Raw genomic sequence first — 27,620 nt, 5'->3', positions numbered from 1 at the left:
GCTGGCTATGACAGTTGTGATTAGCTGGAACCGGCCTTCATTACTGCATGGTAAGAGGTCAAAATGGTCTTATCAAGATAGGAATTTCAGCAATCATTTTTACGAAGAAGAAGGAAAAAGACTGTGGGAAAGTCATAGCCATATGTCACAATTGTGGGATCTACATAGTAGAAAATAATTTTGAAGTGATATTGTAAGATGTTGTTGGTTAACAACCTGCTGCTCCTTTGTCATTGTAACTGATGTCCAGGTGACAGGCTGACACCCATGTGTTGAGATTTGTTATTTGTTTTGTTTTGTTTCGAGGTCCTGTTTTTCAAATGTGTCAGTCTAAGCTCACTGTTGGGGCAGCTTCCCAGAAATAAAACCACATTATAGGAACTCAACCACACTAACTAGATGTTGCTTGAGTCTGAACCACAAAGTCCCCAGGAGGAAATAGCCACTGTTAAATGAACCACAGTACTGATGGCACATTGCACCGAAAAAGAAAAAAGAAAGAAAACATCAAATTGAGTTTAATGATCTGGATATCTGTTTTGGTGATTCAGGACTCTTCTATCTGTGAACTAGAAGGGTGCTCTGCTGAGCTGGCAGGAGGGCCTGGCTTTACCTAGATGAAGAGAAGTAAGGACTAAAATGGATATGTTGTTGTTTCAGAGTAATTTACCTTAAGGGACAAAGCAAAGGGGCACCCTTGACCCATTGGTCACTATGAATATCTTTTTTTTTTTTTCAAAAACCTGAGCCATTTGAAATCACTCTGATTATGTGTACCTGGCTACAGGTGACTCTATCTGCCATTCTCTGCCCTATTGGACCTAGGAGAGGAATCTCATCCAAAACAGTGGCCTCCGGTAAATTATATGGAGCACACATCAGTACCTCCTGACCCCACAGAAATGTCTATGTGGAGATTCAGATTGGAACCGGGTTCTATTTCTTTCTGAATTTAGAGTTGGAACATGGCTGTTTATTTGAATGTGTGATCCCAATTCCAGGATCTATTGCTTTAGTAATCTATTCATAAGGTTAAAATGGAATGCCTGTTTTATGCCAGTCTCATCAGGACTGGGCAAATATAGCCATAACTAGCAAAGACTCCAACTTGTCTTCTGGGGGAAATGAACATATGCAACTAAATAACAAGAACATTTTGGTGTGTGACAATGCTATGCAAGACAAGACACAGTGACCTGAGAAAAAGAGCAAAGAGTACAAACCGGAGGAGTTAGAGGGAGGAGATTGTCACACAGCTGGCTGACAGCAGCTGAGGTTTGTGATAGCTGGGAGGAGACTGGAAGGATAAGGACTGGGGAGACCAGGTCCATGCTTTCTTGGAAGAGAGATGTGTGTTCAAAGGCCTGAGGTGGGGAGGGATAGCCTGCTTCTGAGGGGCAGACCCTAGGGGCCTGCAGCACAGTGAGCCAGGGACAGCATGGCCAGAGAACCTCTGTGAGGTCTTGGTGGTGATCTGTCTTTGAGGAATTTTGTGGAGTCGGGATTTGATCACAGTCTGCAATGACTGATCCTGGAAGCTCTCCCAGCACAGTGTGTATATGTCATAGACTACCCTGGCTTCTTGGTAAGGGATAATCCATGAAAACAGAATTGAAAATAGGAGTGAGAGCAAAGAGACCCACTAAAGGGTGGGGGACATGATCTGAACATGGGATAAGGGTGTCCTAGACTATTGGAGTTCTAATTCTACTGGAAATTAAAGGTAATAATAACCAAATATTCTGACGGTCAATATACTTCTCATTTTAAACTATTATTGTTCTGAAAATGTATCTCTGCTAGCAAATACTTTCTATGATTCATAGAAAACAGAGCATCTCGTAATGGACAGAGCTGAGTTATGGCAAGGCCCTGTCCCTCTGAACAGCTTTGGCTACTGTCATACCCATATGCTACATTTTCCACAGAGTCAAAGGCTCTACTTGCCAAGAACTAACCTCCACATGTTTAATAGATGTTTGAGATTAATGGTAGTCTGTTTTCATTACAATAATGAAATAGCAGAGTCTGGATGCTTTATAAAGAAAAGAGGTTTGTTTAATTCATGGGTCTATGTGTGAAGGATCCAGAGTTGACAACAGGTGATGGCTTTGTGAGCCGTGTCCTAAAGAAGTATGAGGAGTCATGGGTAAGAGAGGCAGCACCCATGTATGTACTGTCTAGTCTCTCTGCCTCCGTAATTTTTGTGTGTATCTGTGCATTCATACTGTCATGTGTATGACTGCAATTTTGTGCATGTGTGGGGAATACATGTGCACAAGTGGAGCCCAGAGAAGAACCTTGGGTGGTCCCACAATGCACCTTCTACTTTGTTTGTGTTTGTGACATTGTCTCTCGTTGATCTAGAACTCATCAAGTAGGCTAGGTTGGCAGGCCAGTGAGCCCCAGGGGTCTGCCTGTCTCTGTTTCCCCAGTACTTGAATTAGACTATTTTGGCTTTGTTTTTCATATATGATCACAAGGCAAGCACTTTACTGAGTTCAGACTGCAATCTCGCCAATATCTCTCTCTTCTAATACTGCCACTAGAATTCTATATGGGGGTTCTAGCCTAGGTAACTTGCCTAATTATAGTCACATGCCAAGGGTACCTCATCAAACATCATAATAAGATGGTTTCTACATTCTTAGTGCCTTGCAAGGAAGTTGTGAAATATTGAGGGTTAGCTTACATGAGCTCTATTTAAATAGTAGAAGGACCTAGGCTGTGCTCTTTCAAGGTACCCTAAAGGGAAGATAGGATTTTCACCTGTGACCATACATCACAATCCCCAAAGACACAACACAGGTACCAGGGTCCCACATAGCTATTGCACATAGCTATTGTGCAAAAAAAAAAAAAAACCATAAAAAACATGCATAGGTGTTATTTAAAAGACCCCAGGGAAGTCTGATTTACAGCCAGGCTGAGGACTCTGAGGACTGCACGTATATGCCATCCTCCTCCTAGAGACAGTGTGAACCACAATGTCAACTCCTCTAAGACCTTGTAGAAATATGTGTTCTTGGATCCCATCCTTAGGCCACTGAATCAGAATCTCTTAGGTGGAGACCAGAAACCAGCTTTTAAATTTTTACAGCAAGCTCTTATGTGTTTTCTAACTATATCCCAGCACTCACATTTTAGTAAAAACACTTTATTACATGTCAGATATCCATTGATGGGCTTGTCTCTACACCCTGTCTTTCAGTGCATGTCAAAACCAAACACTCGATTATGATGCTGTTTTAAAAGAGAGTGCCTATTCTAGATTTCTGTTGCTGAGATAAAACACTCTAACCAAAAGCAACCAGAGGAGGAGAGGGCTCATTTGGTTTACACTTCCACATCCTAGCCCACCAATGAGGGAAGTTAGGATGGGCATTTGAAGCAGGAACAAAAGAGGAATGCTGCTTACTATCTTTCTGTTCCTGGCTTGCTCACCTACTTTTTCATATAGCCCAACACCACCTGCCTAGGGATGACATCACTATCAGTGCATTGGGCCCTCTTCCATCAGTTAACATTTGAGAAAATACCCCATGGAAGTGGCCAGAAAATCTGATGGAGGGAATTCTTCAACTGAGGGTCCTTCTTCTCAAGTGTATCAACTTGACAACTCAAGTCAATCATCACAGTGCCCACCAGCAAGAGCATCCAATCCCATAGAAGATGGCTCAGATTGGTGTGAGCAGTGCCTGTACACATTAGAAAAGAGGCAAGATGGCATGCAGCTGGTCTCCGTTGCTAACTCACTGTGTGACTTTACCTATTGCTTTACCTCTCAGACTCCCATTCCTCTACTTGGCATGTTAGAAGATGATCCCTGTGGAATTCTTGTCATAAGAAATCAATGTAATAAGTAGAAAGGGCTTAGTGGAATGCCAGACAAACCATGAATAGGCACAAGTATTTTCTATGCATCTCTAATCCTATAAGGTCAAGTATCCTGTCTGTTTCCATTGCTGTTAAGTCTTCCCATAGTGCCTCATAGCTGATACTCAGTATGTGCTGGCTGACACAAACTAGGTTGGATTTCAGGGACTTTTCCTCCTGAGCAGCAGGAATACTTACTCACAGAGGCCAAGAACATCCAGCCTCTAATGCTAGGAACACAAACAAGTTTACACAAGGAATGAGAAAAGATCGGGAAAACCTGTGAGGCAAAGTATGCATATCAGGCCAGAGATGATGCAGAATTCATGAGTGTCCTGAGTTTTCCCAGGGAACCATCCTTTACAGTGAATGCCACATGCATAGCTGCTCTGGGCATCTTGCTGACCAAAGGCTCTCTCTCTCCTCCAAAGCTAGAAGGCTTTGCATCCACACAGGAGGTAGGAGGCAAACAAGGAGTGCTGGAGAACACAGAGCTCTTCACCCTCCCTTTTGGTGGGATGCTCCTGAGATTGTGATTACCACCATTTCCCAGATCTCCCCTATGGGGTTATGTCCTAGCCACACCCAGGGAGTACTGATACTTCCCTAAAAGTACCCTCTACTGCCTTCTGAATGAAGTGGCCACAATAGAAGACTTGTCTCAGGGTTCATTTTGGGGGGATCCAAAACAAAACAAGGGTCTTTTTTAAAATAAACATTTGTTTTGTTACCTTCTGTTGCTAGGACAAAACACCACAAACAGCAGCAACTTACAGAATTTATTTGGTCTTACAGTTCCAGAGAGATAAGAGTCCAACATGCAGGAAAGTGTGGCAGCAAGCAGTGTGTGAGCATGTAAGGGACAGAGGCTGAGAGCTTAGATCTTGAAACAGAAGCATGAAGCAGTAACCATGGAGTGGAGGTGGCTCGAGACTTAATCACAAAGCCCAACTCTGGTGACATGTCCTCCAGCCAGACTGCACCATCTACACCTTCCCATTCAAATCAGCACACCACTGAATCTCTTCTTCAACTAGAGCCTGATTTGCAATGCTAAAGTCAGAGGTGCACTGACCTAGAGATATTTGGAGGACAGTGACATGTGGAGGCCAGAGATCTACCTCCTTGGTCCCATACCCAGCAGTCACTGATGACACTCTGCATTCTCCCATCCCTCTACAGGGAAAAGGCTAACAGGCACAGGTAGTTCTGATGAAGCTAAGGTGGAAGATAGAAAGGAAGGAATGAGATGAATGAATTCAAAACAGGTGAGGTCTAATCAGGAAAATTACTTCCTTCAGGCATGCAAAGCAAAGGCAGACCTTTTGCAACAAGCATTTCAAGAAGCATCTGGAAGTTTGGGGGACTTATGATGTTAGCATCCCATCAGGATTGAGAAAGCAGACACATTGTACAGGATTTAGGTTGAGATTCTGTCCATGGGCACACATACCAAGCCAAGAGGGATCCTCAACTGAAAACATGAAATAACCTTTGATCCAGTTAAAGTAAGAGGCAATGAGGAAAGTTTCTGGTTAGCTTTCACTCGCTCATTCATTTATTCATTCATTCATTCACAGATGCGCATAGCCCCAGCTGCCTTATGATTGATAGGAAAGAGGCTTGGGGAAATTACCTAGAAAGATACTGATCGATGACTGTGTGGGACTAAAGAGAACTATACTAAGGCAATGCCATTTATTGTCCCAATCTGGAAAATTTTAAGTGAGAAAGGTTTTGCTTATCAGGATAGCCCGTGTAAATGGGGACTTTCTAGGTGGCCATGCTAGGGTTGCTCATATGATAACCTTGTTAGTGGATTGTTACTCTAGTACTGAAAACCATGATGATGGCTGTGGAGAACACAACTTAGCTCCTCCCTCTGAAATTTAGAATGCACACCATTGTTTCCTGAAAAGATTTTAGTTCTTCTGCTAAAGGATAAAGACATCAAGAGAAAGGTGCCAGGATGGTCGGACCCTATGTAAAAGGTGTCCTCATTTGATCCCATGTCATGTAGAACTGTCAACCTACAGAAAAGTTACATAGGAATCCCTGAGGCTATAGACAAAGTTTGGCTGCTGCATAACTCACCAAATGATTATGAGATGGTGAGTTGCCAGATTACTAGGGCATAGGGAGTCCAGAGAACCCTTTCCCATCCTGAGAGTGCATCCTGGATAGCCATAACACTCTATTCCACTTGCTTGTTGAACCAGCTGGTTAGGAGCACATGGATAGAATGAGCCCACATGCTTTGGGAAGACAACTAGAAACACACTACACCACTGGAAAATGAGTTTTCCTCTTGTTTCTTCCTCTTCCCTATGAAATCTACCCTAGAAACCCTCTCATTTCAGGAGAAATAGGAAAGCACCCCATAGTCTTGAGTACACTTCCTCCAACTAACACCTTCCTTACCATTGAATTCTCTTCCACAGAAAGAAAGAGCTGGGGTTTTGTGTGTGTGCCCCCAAGAAACATGTGGTATTCTCAACATGTGCTGTCTCCCCTCCCCCTCCAAAGTGTGACTCTTTCAGAATTTGCCCCATAAATAATTTCTCAATTTCACCAACTTTTGCTGATAAATATTTTACTGCATCTTTAGAGGTTTTTGAGTTCTTAGGCCCAATTGATTGAGAGCAGGGGACTTTAAATCTGCACGGCTGCATGGAGGTCTTTTCAAGATGTGTTTTATTCTGTTTTATATTGAATTTGAAAGACAAGTCATTTATGAAATGCTTATTAGGGATTCCACTTTCATCACTGACCCTTTCCATCAAAGCCAATGGAAGTACATTTTACTGAAAATCCTTTTTTACACCCCCATAAATTAGTAGAATGGACATTGGAAAGGACATCTCTAACCCAAAAAGGAAGAAATATTTCATTGAGCCATGTGTTCTTTTTCTTTTTTTTACATGTCACTCCAAGTTCCCTCTCCCTCCCTCCCTTTTACCCTCTCTGCCCCCTCACATGTACCCTGACCACCCTCCCCTCCCGTACCCCCACCCCAATTCCATATGTAGGGCAATGCCATCCAGGTGGGGTCACATAGATCTGTCAGATCATTTGAAGTAGGGACTAGGACTTCTCTCCTGTCTCTAGGTTAAGGCAGTTATCCCTCCATGGGAGATGTGTTCGCAAGGTCCTTTTGTGCACCAGGGATACATCCTGGTTCCACTGTCTGATGTCCCTTAGACTGCTCAATACTTCTAGCTGAGACCCATATTCAGGGGAGGCCTGAGTCAGTCCCATGCTGGATTCCCAGCTATCAATCTGGGGGCCCATTAGCTCTTCCTTGTCCAGATCAGCTGTCTGTATGTGTTTCAGCAACCTGGTCTTGTCCTCTCCGTCTGCATCTGGATTCTAGCTTGACTCAGTGTTTAGGTATGGGTGTTTGCTTCTGTTTCCAGCAGGTATTAGATGAGGGCTCCATGGATAAGTTAGTTGTTTAAAGGTCTAGAGACCTACAAGACTGCCGCCAACTAACAAATTGAGCAACCGTGGAAAGGCTACCATAAATGCCCTTCCCGGAGCCATGTGTTCTTAATACAAGGGGTCAACATAGATCATTAAACCAAAGCATGTAAACTACTCAGACAGGACTCTGCTTTTGCTTATGTCATGAGTGGAATTTCCCACAGTATCTCACAAAAGTCTGGACATATGGTTTAACAGAGCTTTTGCCACATCCAAATACCCACTGTCCTATGTGTACCCACTTAAAGCACATACATAGGAGCTAGGAGTCTTTTGGCACTGGGGTTAAATTTGTGTTACTACCTTTAGCAATTCTTAGTCCTTTGACTTCTTGTAAGAACCCATGGATCCTAAGCTATATCCTCAAGAGCTGAACCACAAGCTAAATCTGAATTTCCAGCCCCATGCTCTTTTTCTCCTTAAATAACTTGTTCAATCCTATTGTCTCATTCATTGTACACAATGAACAGTCAGTTCTCCACCCTTGAAAGCTCTTGTTTCATACCCTTTATCCCAAACAACGACTCTTCCCAGAATCTTACAACTGTCTGTCTATTTGTTCATCTCTCTTCATGTATATACCCATTAATCTATTCATCTATTTATTTGTTCATTCATCAACCATCTATCATCTATCTATTGTTTATCTGTCTGTCTATTGATCTATCTATCTAAATATCTATCTGCCTGCCTGCCTACCTACCTAATTCTGCATTGTTAGGAATGAGTAGTTTTATTCAATGACTCAAACTTACCAGCAGCTAGAGAATAGTAAGGAGTTAGAAATCAAAAGCTATAAGATGCCCAGAGGCTCATTACTCAAAAATTCTCCTTGAAATGAACATCAGGGATTATTTCTTTATTCAGCTTACACATATGCCTTTCCTATTTGCATATCTTTGAATGCTTCTCTCTGCACAGACACATTCCCCTCACCATCACTTCCTGTTCCTATGTTTAGGATTCTATAGTCCATTGGAACATGACAACGTCACTGACTATTCTATGCCTGTATTGTTCAAGTTGGTAGATGTAAACCTTAGGTGGCTAGCCATCACTAGAGATATGGCTAGTCAACTGAGGAAATGAAATTTTTGAAGATTAATTTAATTTAAATTACATGTATATGTGTTTGTCTGTGTGAAAGTATGTGCAAGTGACTATAGGTGCCTTCAGAGACCAAAAGAGAAAATCAAATCCCCTGGAGCTGGAGTTACATGCAGTTGTTAGCCATCCAGTATGGATGCCAGGATTAAGAACAATAGCAAGTGTTCTTAATCACTAAACCATCTAGCCTGTCTAGTACCAGACCACATATTTTTATAACAAAATAAAATGTTCAAATTAGAAACAGTATTAATGTAAAATGCACACTGATTTTCAAAACTAGTGCCCATCCCCACACATATCCCCACATATGTACACATCCATGCATGCATGTGTGCAAAGAATAGAAAATAGCATTAATAATTGTTATATGTAATCACACAGTAACAAAACATTTTTGATAGGTGGGTCTCATTAATATATGTGTCATGTATTTCCTTGCACTTGTTTTAAATGTGGCTTCCAGATTAAAATTCTGTTCTTTCTGTGGTCCCCATTATGAAGTGGAGCTGACCTCTAGCCCATTTCCAACATGTTACTCTTGTGCAGTTTTCACTTGATTTCATGTATACTTTGTGTATTCTCTGTGATGACATTTAGCACATTTGAGCAGCTGTACAATTCCTTCTGCTCTTCCCTTATAGTCTTACTAAGTGCTACATGTCAGATGTGGTGTCCAGGCCAACCACATAGCCCACAGTAGGCTTCTGGATATTCTTTGCCACAAATTTGCCATAGCTATGGCTGAGTAGGTGAGCATTCAGTAGTTGCTGATTAATTAAAGTGATCAGAGCCTAGTTTGTTGTTAGAATGGAATTAACAGACCATTATATGACCAGTCTGGATATTTTCAACAAATTTTAATTTTCTACAGTGGCAATGAGGCAACTAACTAACTTGATTGGCAGTCAACCATTATGTTGGGTAATATCGGTACCCTTAGCAGATTGCAATAGCTTTTAATTTTTGATGGGCCCTCTGTGGTGTATGGTGGGGAGTGGATGGGGATCGTGCGTATGTGAGAGAGAAAAAGAGAGAGAATCTGAATTTACTCATACTTGGTTTATTTTTTGTTCACACTCATAACTTTCACAACTCTACAGACTCGATTCTAACTTATTTTTGAAGTCTACTAAGAGTTATCCCTACTATTAGCATGTGTTGCCCTTCTTTTGCAAAGCTTAATTAATGACAAACATAACTGGGTTGTTTTGGTTCTCTGCCAAATACATATATATGCAGAAATGCCCTACATGATATACACCCAGCCAATAAAGGCACCTGAGCCTGAGGGAGAAGACATATTTTTAACCCCGAGTCTCTCGCCCTTCCAGGTCTCAATATGAACCATTTCCTGGGCTTTGCTCTTATGCACATTTGACCTCAGACTACATTTATGTTTAGTTATTTGTGAACATTAAAGCTTGAGTTATTACCCTAAACTTAGAAGTACCAAGCAGTTATCTTATTTGACTACAATCTGCAGTAGCTAACAAGAGACTGACATGAAGCCAAACACAGCTTTCTCTTTAGTTCCCACAGGAACACTCTAAACAACAATGCACCCATTTCTCAGATGAGGATGCTTAATAAAAAGAAACTGAGTAACTTACCCAAGATAACTCAGTTAAAGGTGAGTACTGCAAAGACCCAAACCCAGGACACTTCCTTGTCCAACAGCAATCCACCCATAGTAACATATGGGTGTTTTGAGTTTCCCACTGGTCTTTGAGTGCATAATAAATGCACTGACATGATTTCTTACTTGACTCAATCCTTGATTAAGCAAACAGCATTAAGTTCTTGTTGTATGGTTGCAGAAACAGATTTTCAGGAGTACACTTTAAGATGGGATCTATTCCTGGGATTAACTGAGTTCTTGTGCACGCCAAGGTTTTGTGTCACCACCTGCAATGTACTAGGACTCTGGAGGGATTTAAGAATAGCATGAAAGAGTTAAGGAATCAGCTTTACCGCATAATGTAGAAACGTACGAACAAGAGGCAAAGCAAAGACAAGAAGCAGGGTTCGGTATCCTTTAACAACCCACAGGGTGGTGTTCAGGTGGAGGAACTGGCCCACCCTTTCTCCCTTTATGTGCCAACGCATGCACAAATCTATCTCCTGAACTCAAGTAGCCAAATTTGTAGGAATTATCTGAGATTCCACAACTCAAAACCTGAGGCCTTGGGCAGCATCATCCTGAGGAACTACTGCCAGGGGAAAGAAACCCTGACTGGGAATATTTTTTAATTTCTTGGTGTAAATATTCTCATGGCAGCCATTTTGAAGTCATTAACTTAAACTAGGCCTGCATGTCTTACTATGGACAGTCATGGAGGAGTGGAAATTTTTTCCAGTGTGGTACATGAGAGCAACATCAGAAGGCACTAAAGGGTACAGTGGCCTTAGGGGAACTAAGCTTGAATAGAGCCTCCAGCTCAGGAAGTGCCTGACCCTATCACTTATCCACCATCCAGTTCCAGGCTGAGGAAGCAAACAAACAAAAAATAAAACAAAGGCCACTGTGTGTGTGTGTGTGTGTGTGTGTGTGTGTGTGTGTGTGTGCGCACGTGCGCATGTGCGTGCCTGTGTATGTGTATATGTTTGTGTGTGTGTGCTCTGGCATGCACATGTGTGTACAATCTTATAAAAATATTATTTGTACATGTATGTAATTAAATATGATATTATCTACCCAACTTTCCCTTGATACCCCAACACATCTCTCTCTAAAATTCATGTCCTATTCTTTAGTGTTTTAATGACAGACTAAGTCTAATTAGTGTTCCCCCTATTGCATGGGTATGAGGCCATGCACTGAAGCATGGGAAACCCACCTGTTGCCATGTACTCAAAGAAGAACACTTTTCTGTCATCCCCCAGCTGCCATCTGCTGCCAAAAGCTCCTCAGTTAGAAGGTGGGGCTTCCAGAAAAATCTCCCTCATGTGTGCTGATAGTTCAGTTGGCTTGGTCTTATACATGTCATGTACAGATAACTACAGCTGTTGTGGGTTCATAAGTGTAATGGCCAAGTCTTGCCCAGAAGATGGCATTTAACAGTACTCCTGCCCATTCTCCATATTTTATTTTTTTCTGCCTCCTCTTTCTCGATGTCTTCTGAATCTTGATGGGGTGGAAGGAATGTTGATAAAAGTGTCCCATTTAGGGCTGAGCACTCACAGTTACTTGTTCTAAACATTTTGACTAGTTGCATGTCTTTGTTGTTGACTGCTGGCCAATGGGAAAAGAAACTTCTTTGGTCAAAGTTGAGAGGAGCCCATGATATGGGTATAAACATCAATATTTAGAAATCAATTTGGCAATAAGAACATTCAGCCAAACAACAATAGCAGGCTCTATCCGGGAGATGATGAAAGACATCCCAGCATGGTCACACAGCCAGTATGGAATTTAAGCAGAACTTAAACCCATGCCTCTTCAGCTCACTCCCATGAGTCTCCTATGCTAGAATGTTCCAGTTGTTTTGATTTCCCTGGAAGATGAGGAAAGGCGAGGAAAATTTTCAGTGTGTGAGAAGAAATGGTAGTAAGTGCATAAATCTGGACTTGATGTACATTTTGGCACACTGAACCAAAGCCAGAGGTCATATCTCAGCAAATAGTTCGTATACTAAGAAGCTCTCCACCTGACAGTGAAAGCTATTGCTTTGTTCACTGGTGTCTCTGCAGACATCCCTGTTCTTTCAAAGGGAACCATGAAGGACAAAACAATTCAGAAAATGCCAACTGTCCATGTTTGTGCTATAGTGAGACCTTAGCTGACTCAGGGACTGGGGACTGTGAAGAAGTAGGACCTGGGGCATAGTGGAGATCAACAGCCCTTCTCTCATCCCACCTTTGAGGAGAGTGGTGACAGTTGGGTGAAGACAGAGACAGGGATGTGGAAGTTCTTGAGAAGATGGGAGGGGCTGTGTGAAGAGCCTTTAAATTTCCTGGCTCTGGCATTCAAAGAGCAGTTATAAGGGAGAGATATGATATGAGGCATGGTCACAGGGAACAATGTTTCTGGGTGCATGGACTTAGTCCTCTTCTATAAGCAGTAATGGGAGAAACTCAAAGTCCCTTCATTGTTAGAGTCCCTGTTCCTATCTATGAACTCCTCATTGAAGATGTTGATGTTTCTTGTTATTCATGTAGCTTAGATAAAGAAAGTCTCAGTTTATGGCTCATGATAATCCAAACCTTCTTAGACTGAAAACTTAGCTACCTCATCATCTAACCAGAAATATTCATGGAGTAACAGTTGTGTACAAGGCAGTACAATAGCTAGCTAACATAATTCTTCCTCAAAAAGCCCCATTCCAAAGGACAGACAGACTTATCCACAGACAAACAAGTACCTGAGAGAGTGCAAGGGTGCTTAAGGAGTCAGTTTGGCAGAGAATGTAACTCAAGAGAAGGTTCCTGAATGATAAGGGAAAGCTAGGATGGGTGGAAAGTCCTCTGGGTGGTAGGAAGGATGTAGTCCACTGTGGCAACAGATAGGATTTCATGACAATAGAGCTGAGGCTAACTTGATAAGGCTGTGATGTGAGGAGGAACTTGGCAGTAAAAGCATTACAGAAATAATCAAGGGCTAGAAGCCAGAGTTATAAAAGTGATGTCAGAGTTTGAACTTTATTCTGTGATTGAGGTTAAATTATGAGGCCACATGATCACATTGGCATGTTATATGATCATATTGGCACATTAGGAAGATAACTATAACTGGTGGCCAAGGATGACACTTAAAATATGAAAATGGAAAGGTAAGGAGATGAGGATGGAGGTTGGGATTTGGAGGCGGGCTACAATGGACCCCTTGAAAGGGAGAAGTGGGGACTGGGGAGAAGATGATGGTGGCATGGATGGATGAGTAGAAGGTGAGCAGGAAATAAAAGTAGATCTTGGCTGGAAGCATCACAGCTCTGTAGAATTCTGAAGAATTGCCTGCAGAGGCATTCTGCTACACCCAGTGTCTGATTTTGGGTAAGGGGTCTGTTAAACCAAAGCATCGCCTTTATCTGCCTCCCCGAGGATCTCTCTGTAGAGCCTTCAGTGCGTCCCTTTTTTCCCAGAGAAGGCAGGTCCACTTGTGTGTGTGTGTGTGTGTTATTGAGAAGCAAAATCTCAGGGTGGCTAGAGTTCATGTGCATGTAATGGATGTATAGGGTACCAGAAGCAAGCATAGGCAAACACTGGAGTGGTCCCACATCCCTTCCCTGTGTCTCTCCAGGTTCAAACACAAGCCCTGGCACAGTCTGTGCTTTTTTTTTCTTTAGTCCTTCCTTGTAGTAAATTTGAAATATTGTTTCCTGCCAAGTCAGAAGTACTGAACAGCTGTGTTCAGTATTGGCCTGCTAGCCTCAAATTCTAAGTACATTTCTTCTTAGTAATTTCTCTTTTGAATGCCGGTGTTTGGCTAGGCATTAGTCTACACAATTCACATATTCTGTGTTGCTCAAATTTTAGTTCATTTATTTGACAACTTGAAATTCCTTGTAAGTGCTGCTTTTATTTTGCTATTTGCATGTGGAAAGCACTCCAAACATGACATAGAATGAGTCTGACTTCACTTTTTCTAATGTTGCCACCCCCTGTTAGTAATGCATGTTCATCACAGAAACCTGATTGAAATCCATGTATTTTAAAATAATATCTACACTCAAAGTAGCCAGTGCCGGCATTCTAGGCTTCATTCCCAAGCTTTTAGAGCATGTATAAATCTGTGAAGCTTGCTGGTAGCGCAGTGGGCCCATTTTTGAGGCTCACATTCCACAAGTCTGATCTGGGCCCCGGGGTGGGGGGACAGCATTCCAACAGTTCCTGGTGCTGTTAGCATATGTAGTTCATAGCCCATACATTGGTTAACTCTAACCCAAGTTAACACAGATTCACATCGAACCTCTGGGACTCAATGGCTCTCAGAGTCTCAGAACCATATTTCCTGACTTCTGGTGATTCTCGCCAAAGCCATTCTAAGTGGGAAAGGTGTAGACAATCTATTGTACAGCCCTTGGAGTTCTGGGACATCTTAATGAGGACTCTGCTGAAGGTTGCATGGGTACACCCTTGCCCCCATGGTAATCTAGTAAATCCCACAGGTGGAAGAGTGACACTTGGTACACTAGGGTGGCAAAGGAGCTTATAGCAGACAATGAATGACAGGAAACCTCTTACAGTCCCCACTGAGGGACATTTATTGGTTCCCCTTTAACATTTCCTCATTGCAAATCATATTGTCATTATGGCCACTTATAAATCTTGGCATGAGGGCATGGAAGATGGCTCAGAAAGTAAGCGCTGGCTGCTCTTCCAGATGACCTGAGTTTAGTTCCTATCACCCATATGATAGCTCACAACTGTCTCTGACTCTGGTCCTAGGGGATCTGATCATCTCCTTTGAACTCTGAGGGGTTAGGCATCCACACGTTGCACAGGCATTCATGCAGACTTAATAGTCACATGCATAAAATAAATAACCTAAAGCATATTAAATCTTAGCATATACACATAGGCACATATGTGCATATGTCTATCTCACGAACAAAAAGTATCAGTATATGTATGTATAATTTGTGTGTATATGTGTGCATGTGTGTCATTATTTATCTATTAAACCTTGAGCTTGTACACAGTCAAAATCTGTGTCACCAACAAACCTCAGCAAACCTAGGAAGCCCAATTCCACTGTGTTCTTGTTCTGCTGAGGTCTTTGCTCATGTTCACACAGCTCTGCTTCCATCTGGACCACCAGTCCTTCATCTCCAGGTCTAGAACCCCTTTGTTTTCATCTTGCTGTTCAACTCCCATCTAGGGCAGTGTAGCCTCAGCCCTGATAATAGTGAAAAGGTGTGGCTCTTTGAACAGTAACTCATTATCCATTTCTGAAAGTATAAAGGAACACACTGGAAGTCTTTCAATTCTGCCCAGGGTTCCTCCGTCCTTCTCATGTGTATTCACCTCATTTACTATGTCTCCCCCTGGAGTCCTCTATGTGTACCCTGTTGCTAATTCCACAACCAACACACCAAGGTCTTCCCATGGCTTTAGCACATGGGAAAGCTGAGTGATGGATAAATAAGGTATAAGAATGGTGAAGTTCAGATTTTAAAAATTGGTTCTTAAAGTGTAACAGATAGATACATATGCGTGAGAATGACAGAATACAATACATTGGGAGTTTACAGATAGGATACAATGTAATGATTACCAAAGTCTTGAAATATAACATGGCAAGCCCCCAAAATGCCTCCTCATGTCCCCTTCTAGGCATGAGCTGCACATCTTCCAGGCATAACCAACATTGCATGTAAGACTTCCAGTTAGCTTCCTTGTTTAGTGCAAAACACAAATGCAGTCTTAGAACATATGGGTTTGGTTTGGCCTTTGTGGCTCAACTGTGTGTTTATGAGATCAGTCCATACCATGAGATACACCTGTAGAATCAAATATACATGATTGAATTTTCTGAATCTCCCAATTGTCCTTTCTCCCAAGGGGAGCCTTGGCTCATTTTCAGTTTTTAGTGATTACAAATTGTGCTGCCGTAAAAATTTTTGAGCATGCCTTTGAGTGAGCATGTCTGCACATTTCTGCTGGAGATAGACCTTATTGTGAAACTGTTAGGTCGGCATTAGTAGATTCTACCACAAAAACCAATTCCAGAGTGGGGGTATACATAGTGAAATTTAAAATTCATTGTTCTGACTCTGCAATGCATTGTAAGAGCTGAACCAGTAGAGTGTTTATTTCCTAAAGAATATTATATCTAGGGACAATAGCTATCCATATAAACTAAGTCAGAGCCCATTCCATTTCTTCAGAGCCTGATCAAACCTGGCACCCATACCATCAATATGTAGAGAGCTGCCTTCATGGTGTCAATCGATAGCCAGCCTGCGGGGCTCATTCCTGCCTAGGAAGCCAGCTCTCCTATAGCCTCCTTCCTTTTACTCTTATCCTGGGAATAAACTCATCAATCAGTCAATATTTACTGGTCTGAGGTGAGGTCATCTCCTTATCCTCATCAGACCTCTATTTAAATTAATGTTCTTTTATAAACCAAGCAATAAAACATTTAGGACCCTAAATATCAAATCAAAGAAATCAAAGACTTTTTGAAATTTTTCTTAGTCATGATATTTTGAATATATATCACACCTTAGGAGCATTTGTTTCTCAACCTCTACTGTGGTGAGAAATTACTTCGTACCCCTATTCTGCTTGGGTGGGCTCACAATAATAATTACAAATAATGATCTGAGACTTAGCCATGGTTAAACAACTTAGCCATGGTTACTTATATTCAAGCTTCCTGTGCCTACCTACAGATTGACAGAGGTAGCAGCTAATCACAGCCTTCCCTTCTATATCAGGCCACTGCCATTTCAACTTCTATTGTCTCCTAGAAAAGTTACTAAGTAGCCATCATGCTTAAACTCTTAAGCCACTGGCATGGTTAAAAAAATATTCACCTGAAGAACAAGTCAGAACTTTTGATGATTCTTTCTCTTTTTTCTACCTCCTGGAAATGAAAGGACCTAAGATTCATAATGTCAAGAATACCCAGCAATGCATCCCCCCCAGACAAAGGAGGATACCTTATATGGAGTGTGACCAACAGTATCGGTCTGCTGAGTTCTAGCTGTTGAACACACAATTCTTGCATCATCCTCAGTGGGAATCCCCATAAAGACATGGAGTCTCTGGGGCATCCCCTATTCCTCTTCCTAAGTCAGAGGATTTGGCCTGAAGTTTTGGATGTCTGGTTGCCATATTTACATCTTTCAGTACTTCTGTCTTGTCTCTTCTCTCCTTTTCTAAAAGAAGGAACCTGCAGATGGTCTGGTCTCAAATCTGTTTCGACAAGATAGATAATGATTTTCTAGAATCCTTCATATCCTGTTCTGCTTACACTTGCCTTTCTGGACATTAGCAGAGATGAGAATGACTGCCTGGAGCACAGGGCGTTTCCTGTCTTTCAAGAACAGCATAGCCTAACACAGTTGATCTCAGAGGGCTCATAGTCTCTGGGACCAATTTACCAAGAACAAGTCTATCCCCTAGTGTTTGTATTGCTCTTGGCAGTGTTCTGACAGGGAGGAACTATCATAGGCCCCAAGTACCATCTAGAGTCAAAACACTCCTCTGGGACCAGCATCCAAAGGTCTCAAGTACCCTACTAGAATCAGAGTGCTCCTGTGGGACAGAAAGAGCTTGCTCTGTGGCTGTGTCTCAACTGTACAACTAACTACGTTGTTGGGGAAAAGCAGCTTCTACAATCCAAAGATACTGCTTGTGTGGGGACCATTTCCAAATTGCCCAATTTGTCCCTCTCTCTGGACTTTCATCTATTCATATGATTGAATATCCTTCAGGTCTTAGCTAGAATATCTTCCCTTTGGAGAAGGGTTCTTTGACTCCCCCACACTAGGCCAGGGCCTTCTTCATGTGTACTCATGCCTCTGTCCCTTCAAAGGGACAATTTTGCTGGAAGCCAAGAAAAGGCTGTTTGGTTGATTGTTTAATAGCTTCTCCCCTTACATGTAGCAAACTGAAAGCCAGCAGACAGACATTCACACATTGTCCTTAGCATCAATATATCTGGCAAACAAGGCTCTCAATAAATATTTGTTGGGCATGTGGATGGATGCATAGATGGGTGGATGGATGGTAGATAGGTGAATGGGTGATGGATGGATGGATGGATGGATGGATGGATGGATGGATGGATGGATAGATGAGTGGATGATAGATGGTCGATCTAAAAGTCTAACTCCAGCAGTGTCTAAGTAATGTGGTAAAAGTTTAAGACAGATAACTTATACATATCTATGTGAGTGGACAGGTACTAAATATATCATTCTGTTATATATAGTAGACCATTCTGTTATATATAGAAGAGATCTATTTATTTGTGAATTAATAAAAGTATTTTCCTCCATGATATCATTTGCTGTTAAACAAATGAAATGGCAGACTTTATGGAATAAAGGGACATGTTTAGGAAATTGTCAGAAAATTAACTGCAATGCTTGGGCATGCATATCTGTCATCTTATATAACTCAGCATTATGTAAATTGTTATGTAAAGCATGGCTTGTATCATAGGGTGAACTATCTGTATTTAGCTCTGTGGAAAGAATAGCTCCTCATAGGTCAATATTCCAGATAACTGAAGCAAAAAAAGTTTTAGGAAGAAAAAGCTGCTTGAAAGTCTGTATTTTTATATGCATTTTTTTTTGATATTCTGGTTTCATATCCTAGGCCCTTTCTTAAAGCAAACTGAGATATCCTTTACTAATGGAAATATGACACTTGCTTTACTGTCCTAGCTATCAAGATGGAATTGCCTAGAACACCCAGGCATACAGAGTGTGTTCAGCATCCATGAACTCCCTTCCTTGGGTATTACATGTCTTTGTGGGTTTGTTTTTTGTTTGTTTGTTTGTTTTTTGTTTTGTTTTGTTTGATTTTTTGTTTTTTGTTTTGTTTTGTTTTTGTTTTCTTATTTTACATATCGATCCCAATTCCCTCTCCCTCCCTCCTGTGCCCCCCAACCCCCATCCCATCCCATCACACACACACACACACACACACACACACACACACACACACACACACACTGCTCCACAGGGAAGGTAATGCCTTCCAGGAGGGATCAACAAAATCTGTCATGTCATTTGGAGTAGGGACTAGGCCCTCCCTCCCGCCTCTAAGTTAAGGGAGTATCTCTCCATGGGGAATATACTCCCAAAGCCCTTTTGTGCACCAGGAACACATCCTGTTTCCACTGTCAGAAGTCCCTTAGACTGTCCAGGCCTTCTAACTGAGACCCAGGTTCAGGGGGTCTGAGTCAGTCCAATGCTGGTTTCCCAACTACCAGTCTGGGGGTTCATTAGCTCCCCCTTGTTCAGGTCAGCTGTCTCTGTGGGTTTCTGTAGCCTGGTCTTGACCCCATTTTCTTATCACTCCCCCCTCTCTGCATCTGGATTCCAGGAGTTTGGCTCAGTGTTTAGCTGTGGGTGTCTGCTTCTGTTTCCATCAGCTACTAGATGAGTGCTCTATGATGGTAGATCAGTTAGTCATCAATCTCATTATCAGGGAAGGGCATTTAAGGTAGCCTTTCCACTGTTGCTCAGATTGTTAGTTGTTGTCATCCTTGTATCCTTGTAGGTCTCTGAACATTTATCTATAGTCGGTTTATTTTCAAACTTATAATGGCTCCCATATATATATATATATATATATATATGTATAATCTAACTCTCCATCTTCAGGCTTTGTCAGCTGTCAGTCCCCTTGTTGTCTCTCTGTCTGCCTCTAGTATAACCAGCCAGTCCTTAGAATTTCCTGCTTTAAGTTGCTACAGTTTGGGGATGACTCACCCATGCACATATCCATATGACCAGCTGAACCCAATGTACCTATGACTTTTATCATCATAGTGGCAAGGAGCTTTGCTCTTAGGCTTTTTCTAGATCCTACACCTCATTACACACAACAAGATGAATTCCACCCACCTTCCTGGTAGAAGGAAGGGCAAGACAATATTACCTGACTGGTTTTTGCCTGTCATCTGCCAAGTGCTCAATTAAGGTGCAATTCTCTGCTTCCTCCTCTTCCTTGCTGGCCATAATGGCTACAAAAGGGACAGGTGACCCTGAATGTTCTTACCATGAGGAGGGGGCATGGGTTTATATGTCTTGTTTTTAAGACCTTCTTTGTCCAAAGATCCAATGTTTCCATGGACACAAACGCACTTGAGATCCTGCTGTATTCAGATAGGGTGTTCGCTGGACAGAGCTTGGTCCAGATAGGGTAATAATGTAGTGTTTTTAAAAATTCAGCGACCCCATCTCTCCTTCTGTCACTCTCCATGCCCCAGGTGAGGATAGGGGAATGGAACAAGGCACAAGCACTGTGGTGTAGGTGGCTAAAACTATTCTCTTATGACCTAGGATGTAAGAGACACTGCAAACTTTCTGGAAGAATAAATACCTGTCTCCCAGATATATTGAACTGTTCATGCCCATGCCCTGAAAAAAAGAGATACATTGAGATCTGATATTTGTCTATTTTTTGAATCATGATCTGAATTAATAATAATTTAATAATAATACATTTCCCTAGAAAAAAATATGTTCTACGATTCCAGTTGCCAGCATGAGTTCATTTCCTAGACTAGCTTTTGTCAGACGAATGTTCCATCCACCTGGGTACCTGTTCCTGGTTTCATAGAAATGCCTTTCCTTCATCACAGTCGGTAGCCCCCAAGGCTGCTGTCCCTGCATCTCCCAAGTAATCCATGCAGGCCTGAGTCCTCATACCACCTCAGAACCACTGTGGGAAATGATTCCATACAAGCTGGGGCCTGAGTTGCAAATGTGGACTGAAGTAACAGACATGCAGTGGCAGTCCTGCGTCTTGCCCTCCTTGATCTAAGCATGAGACCTACATTCAGTCACTGGTCCCTATCCATATGCTGCTTCTCCAATTTATTTGTCCACATGAAAGGAGATGAAGCCCGAAACAGCAGGCAGCCAGCCCTGCTTTAATTACAGTGATGAGCTATTTGTCAGGGTGCCATGAGCTGCAATGCTGCCCTGTTCTCCAGCAGACACAGAGCAGGGGCAATGCCAACTCCCCTGTCAGCTGCCCATCACGGGGACTTGTATAGTAGCAACATGGGTCTGATATTTATTGTTTGAAGGCTAACAGTTATGACTCTACTGGGATAATGAAAAAAAATCCTTATCAGAGAGGGTGTGAGAATTGTGCCTGGGCTTTTGTTCAAAGTTGCCATGCTCAAGTATTCCTGGCCTGTCACAATATTGTTGTCATCATTATGAGGAACAATATAGTCATTATTTTTGTACTGATTTAATTGTTCACTAGACACCAAGGACCATGTCAATACAGCTCAGAAATACTAACAGATACCCGGTCCTGCTTTGCTTCTGCCTTGTTCATTTGTATGTGTTTTGTTTTGTTTCTTATGAAGGCATATCATAGACAGAAAATATTGCTCTGGACCTCTGACTATTAGACTGCATCCTCTCACTGCATTTCTCTCAATCCACCTGTCATTCACCCTGAACACACAGCCTGGGTCCTCATCATGACTCTAGCAGGATGCAGGTGGAGATGGGAGCTGATAGCCAGACCCAGCTTCCCTCTTCAACTCCTCCAAGAACTCCAATATCCCCTGACAGAATTCTCCTCCTCTTCTTCTTGTCTTCATCTTTTTAATAACCCACTGAGTCCAGTGACTACTATCCTTGTGTGCATGGATGAGGACACAACCACTGGAGCTTAAGAAACCTACCATTAGCCACATCACTTACCAGTAATTCCTCAGCTTTAAATAGAGCCTTGTGTGCCTTCTCAGCCTGTGCTGGACTGGTATTCACTGGACCAGTTTAGTGCTATCGGCCATAGCTGCAGTGAGTTCATGGGTACCATTGAGGACAGCATTACTTGGCATTCCTCTTCGCCTTGGCCTCTTAAAACTTTCCATCATCACTCTGTGGTGTTCCTTAGTCTTGGGTTGGGGTGTGATACTGTTGCCCCATCTAGGACTCAATACTCCATAGACATTTATTCTCTGCATTTTGAATAGATTTGAGTCTCTGAATTACCTGACATCCACTGCAAAATGAGCTCCTGTGGTGATGTATACTCATCTGTGGGTGTCAGGATGAGTATTTAGAAGGTAGCTTGATGCTAGCAGTTAACATGTTAGGCAGGTGTGAAGCTCAAAGATAGATTTGTCCTTATACTCATAACATTTATCCTCAAAGACCCTATTTGGATCATTCACAAATATTTACTCATTTTAAAAAGTCCTTTTAAGCCTCTTTTACACTATAATGTTCTAACCCTTTTTTTTTTTCAATAATAGCCTGAAGAAAATCTTATTGCTCTCATCATCTGAAATTAAGGTAATTGAAAACCTCTACTGAAGAGTGGACCCCAAATGTATCAGAAAATTAATTCAATTATAAATAACAAGAATCAACCATTCTTGAATGCACACGGAACTCAAAATCATAGTTAAGCATTTGAGGAATATGTCCTTATCTTGTTACTATGGCTACAGGTTATTCCAAGATACAGTGGTCCTGTGGTTAACAATGAGATTACATTATTTCCTCTCTGTATTGAAATATTCAGCAACTAATTTCCTGGAGCTTCATAATAAATCATATTAATGACCTTAGAGGTGGAAATCAAGGTAGTGAGACTATCTCTGTGCCTTAGGGTTGCTCCTCTCAACAAAACAGAGGATATCCATTTGTATTCATTCAATCTGGAAGGACAAGAGAGCAGCTAATGAGAAAAACATGGCAATGGTACCTCACGGGGAGGGGCTAACTTCACCCCCATGTGTTTAATAGCACATGTTCTTTAGGTCTAAGATAGGGTCACAACCTTGAGAAAACTAGATTTGTGTGAGTGTGGATACAGAGGGAACATGGTGGAACTTAATTCATTTCCACAAGTCATTAACAGTTCCCTGTCATGTCCCAGGCATAGCCATACTCTTGTCCTTCTTGTCTTTGACTACTGAAATTACCATAGCTTTCTGTGGCTCACCAAACATTCAGAGCAGAAGGAATAATTAAGAAAACAACATGCCTTTAGTTTCCAAACATCCACTCATGGGTTCCAGTCCCCAAAGCCTCATGTGAAGTCCCAGAGTTACCAAACAATGGGAAGAGTAATGCACTCTGTCAGCTGACACCATCTGCTATACATTCCATTCTGTTCAATAGATGGCAATGTAGGGTTAGTAGTGTTGAAGTCAACCATGATGGGTCTATTTACATAATAGAAACAGAATATACAAGAAATCAGATGCCCTGCCACCTCAAAACTGGCACTCTACTGGTTATCAATGGTGATTTGAGTTTGTATGTTCATGCTTCATAGATTCTTCCTTCATATAATATGTCTTTGTTCCTCTATGATTCGACATACCCAAGAACTTGAATTTTAACCCTGTTGATAAATAGGTAGACAACAGTAATTCATGGATTTCTATCCTTTTCTCTTACCCCTCCCTTCTGTCTAGACCTTGTTCATAACCTCTAACTAGTCTGCTTGGGTGAGTCTTTCTTTAATAATTTACCTATTTTTTTATTTTATGTGCACTCTTATTTTGCCTGCATCTATGTCTATGTGAGGGTGTCAGATCTTGGAGCTATAGACAGTTGTGAGCTACCATGTGGGTGCTGGGAATTGAACCCAGGTCCTCTGGAAGAGGAATCAATGTTCTTTAACCCACCAAGTCACCTGTCCAGCCCCTTATGTGACTCTTGATTTACTGCAACACAATCTCCACACAGCAACTGGGGCAGCCTTCTGAAATTGTATTCCTTTAAAAATAGAAGAAATGAAATAAAAAAGAATGGAATCTGAAATCCTCTAAATTAAAAATAGGGAAACAAGGCCTGGAGAGATGACTCAGTGGCTAAAAACATACTGCTTTTCCATAGGAGTTGAGTTCAGTTCCCAATACTTCCCATGTCTGAAAGATTCCACTCCCTGTAACTGCAGCTCCAAGGGATTGAATACACTTTTCTGGCCTCAACTGAGCACTGAACTCATGTACACACACACACACACACACACACACACAGGTGCAAGCATGCAAGCATGCACTCATGCACACACAGAGAGAGGAGAGGCAGAGAGAGACAGAGAGAGAATTCTAAACTATGGAAAGTTTGGATTTAAAACCAACTATAAGTATAGGCACATGTTTATTTGAGTGATCTTTGGTTTATTTTTGCAAATGTACTAAAGATATCTCTCCTAAGAAAAAGGAGAGTCTTAACAAAGAAATGGAGCTGGAAAATTGTATCCCAATATTGAAATAAAAGAAGGAGGAGGACAGATGGAAATCTATTAAATTTCTGAAAGAAAACAGGAGAAAAGCCCTGGTGACATTGGGTTTAGTCATGAGTTTATTATAGGATGCCAACAGAAAGATGTACAAAAGTACACATCACATCAGATTATTTCGAAACATCCAGTTTTTGTGAAAATTACGTGACTGAAAGATGCTACCGATTGAGAAAAATTTATAAACACATTTACAATAAAGGATCTCATATCCAAAACGTATAAATACCAGAAAAACTCCATGAGAACACAAAAGCATAGTTAAGTAATGAGAAATAAATCCCAGGGCTCCTTCACCAGGGAAGACAGGCATAGGAGATAAGTACCTAAAAAGAGGCTGAGCATCACTGTCACCAGGGAGAGGGAAATTAAAACCACGAGGTACAACTGCATGCCGAGTAGAATATTGGGGACAACAGTGATTGCTAGCAAGGATGCAAAAGAGTATAAACTCTCACTGGCTCCTGGTGTGAATGCAAAATAGCACAGCCACTTCGGAAAACAGTTTGGCAGTCTCTTCGAAAGCTAAACAGAATCTTACCATATGATCCAGAAATTGTGCTCCTGGGTATTTACCCAACAGATCTGAAAACTTACCTCCACACAAACTCTTGCATATGACTGCTTATAGCAAGTTTTAGTTATAATCACCAAAAGCTGGCAGTGAGGATTCCCCCTTCAGCGGGCAAATGGGAAAACAAACAGGTGTGGCCGTACGGTGTAGGAAAGAATGTGCTATTGTATTGTGAAAGGCAAGGAGTGAAAATGTGTTTTCTGTGTGAAAGGAGGGCATCTACAAAACCTTCCCATCATGTGAGTGCATGTCTGTGAAGACAGTGGGGTCTGAGCTTGGGAGAGGGATGCGAGGTGGGAAAAAGATATATGGTATGGTTGGGGATGGAGGAACTCGTCTATGTGATGGCCTCCATGAATTTGCCAAAGCTCATGGAACTTTACAACACAAAGATGCAAATGTTTATTTAGGGTTGGCAAATAGCTAAGTCAGGAAGTTCTTGCCTTGTAAAAATGAGTGCATAAGTCTGAACTCCAGGACCTATGTAAAAGAGGTTGGATGTGGATCCCAGCAGTAGGCCAGTGGAGAGAAGTGGATTCCTGGGGCCCACCCTGCCTAATAATCTCCAGACCAATGAGAGACAATAGCAACTGAGACACAACCTCAAAGTTGTCTCTCTCTCTCTCTCTCTCTCTCTCTCTCTCTCTCTCTCTCTCTCTCTCTCTCTCTCTCTCCCCCTCTCTCCCTCTTTCTCTGTTTCTCTGTCCCTCTGTGTGTTTCTCTCTAGTGCTTGCACCTTGAGTCTTGTGCAAGGTGACAGATATGGAAATATTTGCATTCTTCTACAAGCTGACATCCAGTTATGCCAGCACATTTGTGGAAGATGCGTTTTTTTTTTTTTTTTTTTTTTTTTTTTTGCATTGTATAATGTTGGCTTCTTTGTCAAAAATTAGGTGTTCATAGATGTGTGGATTTATGTTGGGGGTCTTTGATTCTATTCCATTGACCTACTCTGTTTTTATGCTATTACCATACTGTTTTTATTACTATAGCTTCATAATAGGGCTTGAAATTAGAGATGATGCTATCTCTGGAAGTTTCTTTCTTATACAGGACTGTTTTAGCTATCCATATAAAGTTGAGTACTCATTCATAAGTGGATATTAGCTGTAAAGGATAATCATGCTACAATTCACAGCCCCAGAGAAGCTAGGTAACAAGCATGGCCCAAAGGGGAATGCACCCTGAGAAAGAGAAATAAAAGAGATCTCCTGGGTAGACTAGGGGTAGGTACAGATGGGAACATAAGGGATTGGATTGGGAGGTGGGTGGAGGGGGAGAGTACTGAAAGAGATGCCTTAATATGGTGGTAAGGTAGAAACCTGGTATGAGGGAAACTTCCACAAATCTACAAGGATGACCCCAGCTAAGACTCCTAGCAATAGTGGATAGATAGCCTGAACTGGCCATCTCCTATAATCAGATTGGTGACTACCCTAATTGTCATCATAGAACCTTAATCCAATAACTAATGGAAACAGATATAGAGACCCACAGCCAAGCATTAGTTGGAGCTCAGGGAATCCTGTTAGAGAGAAGAAAGGTTATACAAACCAGGGAGGTCATGGTCATCACAAGAGAACCCATAGAAACAACTAACCCAGGCTCATAGGAGCTCGTGGAGTATGGACTGAAGGCTGGGGAGCCTGTGTGGAACCAATCTAGACCCTCTACATATACATGGTTGTATAGCTTGGTCTAGTTGTGGGATTCTTAGCAGTGAGAGCAGGGCCTGTCCCTAACACTTTGGCTGGCTTTTGGGAACCTGTACCACATAATGGGTTGCCTTGCCCAGCCTTAATTCAAGGAAAGGAGCTTAGTCCTACCTCAACTTAATATGCCATGCTTTATTGACACCAATGGGAGGCCTACCCTTTTCTGAACAGAAACAGAGGAAAAGTGGATTAGTGGGGGAGAAAGGGGAAGTGGGGGAGGGAATAGGAGGTGATGAGTGAGGGGAAACTGCTCTTGGTTGTAAAATAAATGAATAAATTTAATTTAAAAAAGAAAGAAGAATGTCATGCAAAAAAAAAAAAAAGGTTTAATGGTATTGTGATTCCATGAAACAGTGTCATGGAAAGAAGTTAGAAAAGAGTGCTGAATTAAATAATTTTTGTGATGAGCAGAGGCCCTAAGACTGAATGCTTGCAGCAGCACAAGGCACAGCTCCTTGTCACTGGAGTTCTTGTCCAAAGATGGACAGACAAAAGGTTCTGAAGTGGGCAAACAAGTATGCTACAATGAAATGATCAGAAAAACAGAGATACGGAGGCCAGGTTCTTGCTGCTGAGAAAGTTCCAGACCAGCAGGACAGTGAGACTGACCAGTGTGATTCCAGAGCAGCACTGGAGACTCGGGGGTGGGGGAGGCCATTCCAGGTGTCCTGCTAGTGTGCTTGAAAGTCTAAATAACTTGTGCAAAGGGATGAATATTTTCCTTCTTCTCTGGGCCTGCAAATGATGCCAACATCCTGCATCTCACAGCCATGTTGTTAGCATAGATGTTGCCCTAGGTGCTTTGCATGGGAACTTTTTCCATTAGCTCTACCCTTTTCCTACCCTAACATTCCCACCAGTGTAACCCAATTCCCCTTACCTCTCAAAGCTACTTCCCTAGTTCCTCAAAGTCCTTATTTCATTTCTGGTTCCTCTCAGTCCTCTTAACC

The 27,620-nt window shown here is 41.9% G+C and overlaps 1 protein-coding gene across 1 annotated transcript in view; it reads left to right on the top strand.

The window, feature by feature from the left end:
• Cdh13 (cadherin 13) overlaps positions 1–27,620 on the top strand; it is a 967,076-nt gene that overhangs the window by 450,123 nt on the left and 489,333 nt on the right. The window lies entirely within an intron of this gene.

The sequence above is a fragment of the Phodopus roborovskii genome, unplaced genomic scaffold (assembly GCF_943737965.1).
Source record: "Phodopus roborovskii unplaced genomic scaffold, PHOROB, whole genome shotgun sequence".
In the NCBI taxonomy this organism is placed as follows: domain Eukaryota; kingdom Metazoa; phylum Chordata; class Mammalia; order Rodentia; family Cricetidae; genus Phodopus; species Phodopus roborovskii.
The sequence above is the reverse complement of the archived record's forward strand: the minus strand, read 5'-3'. Positions and strand labels throughout refer to the sequence as shown.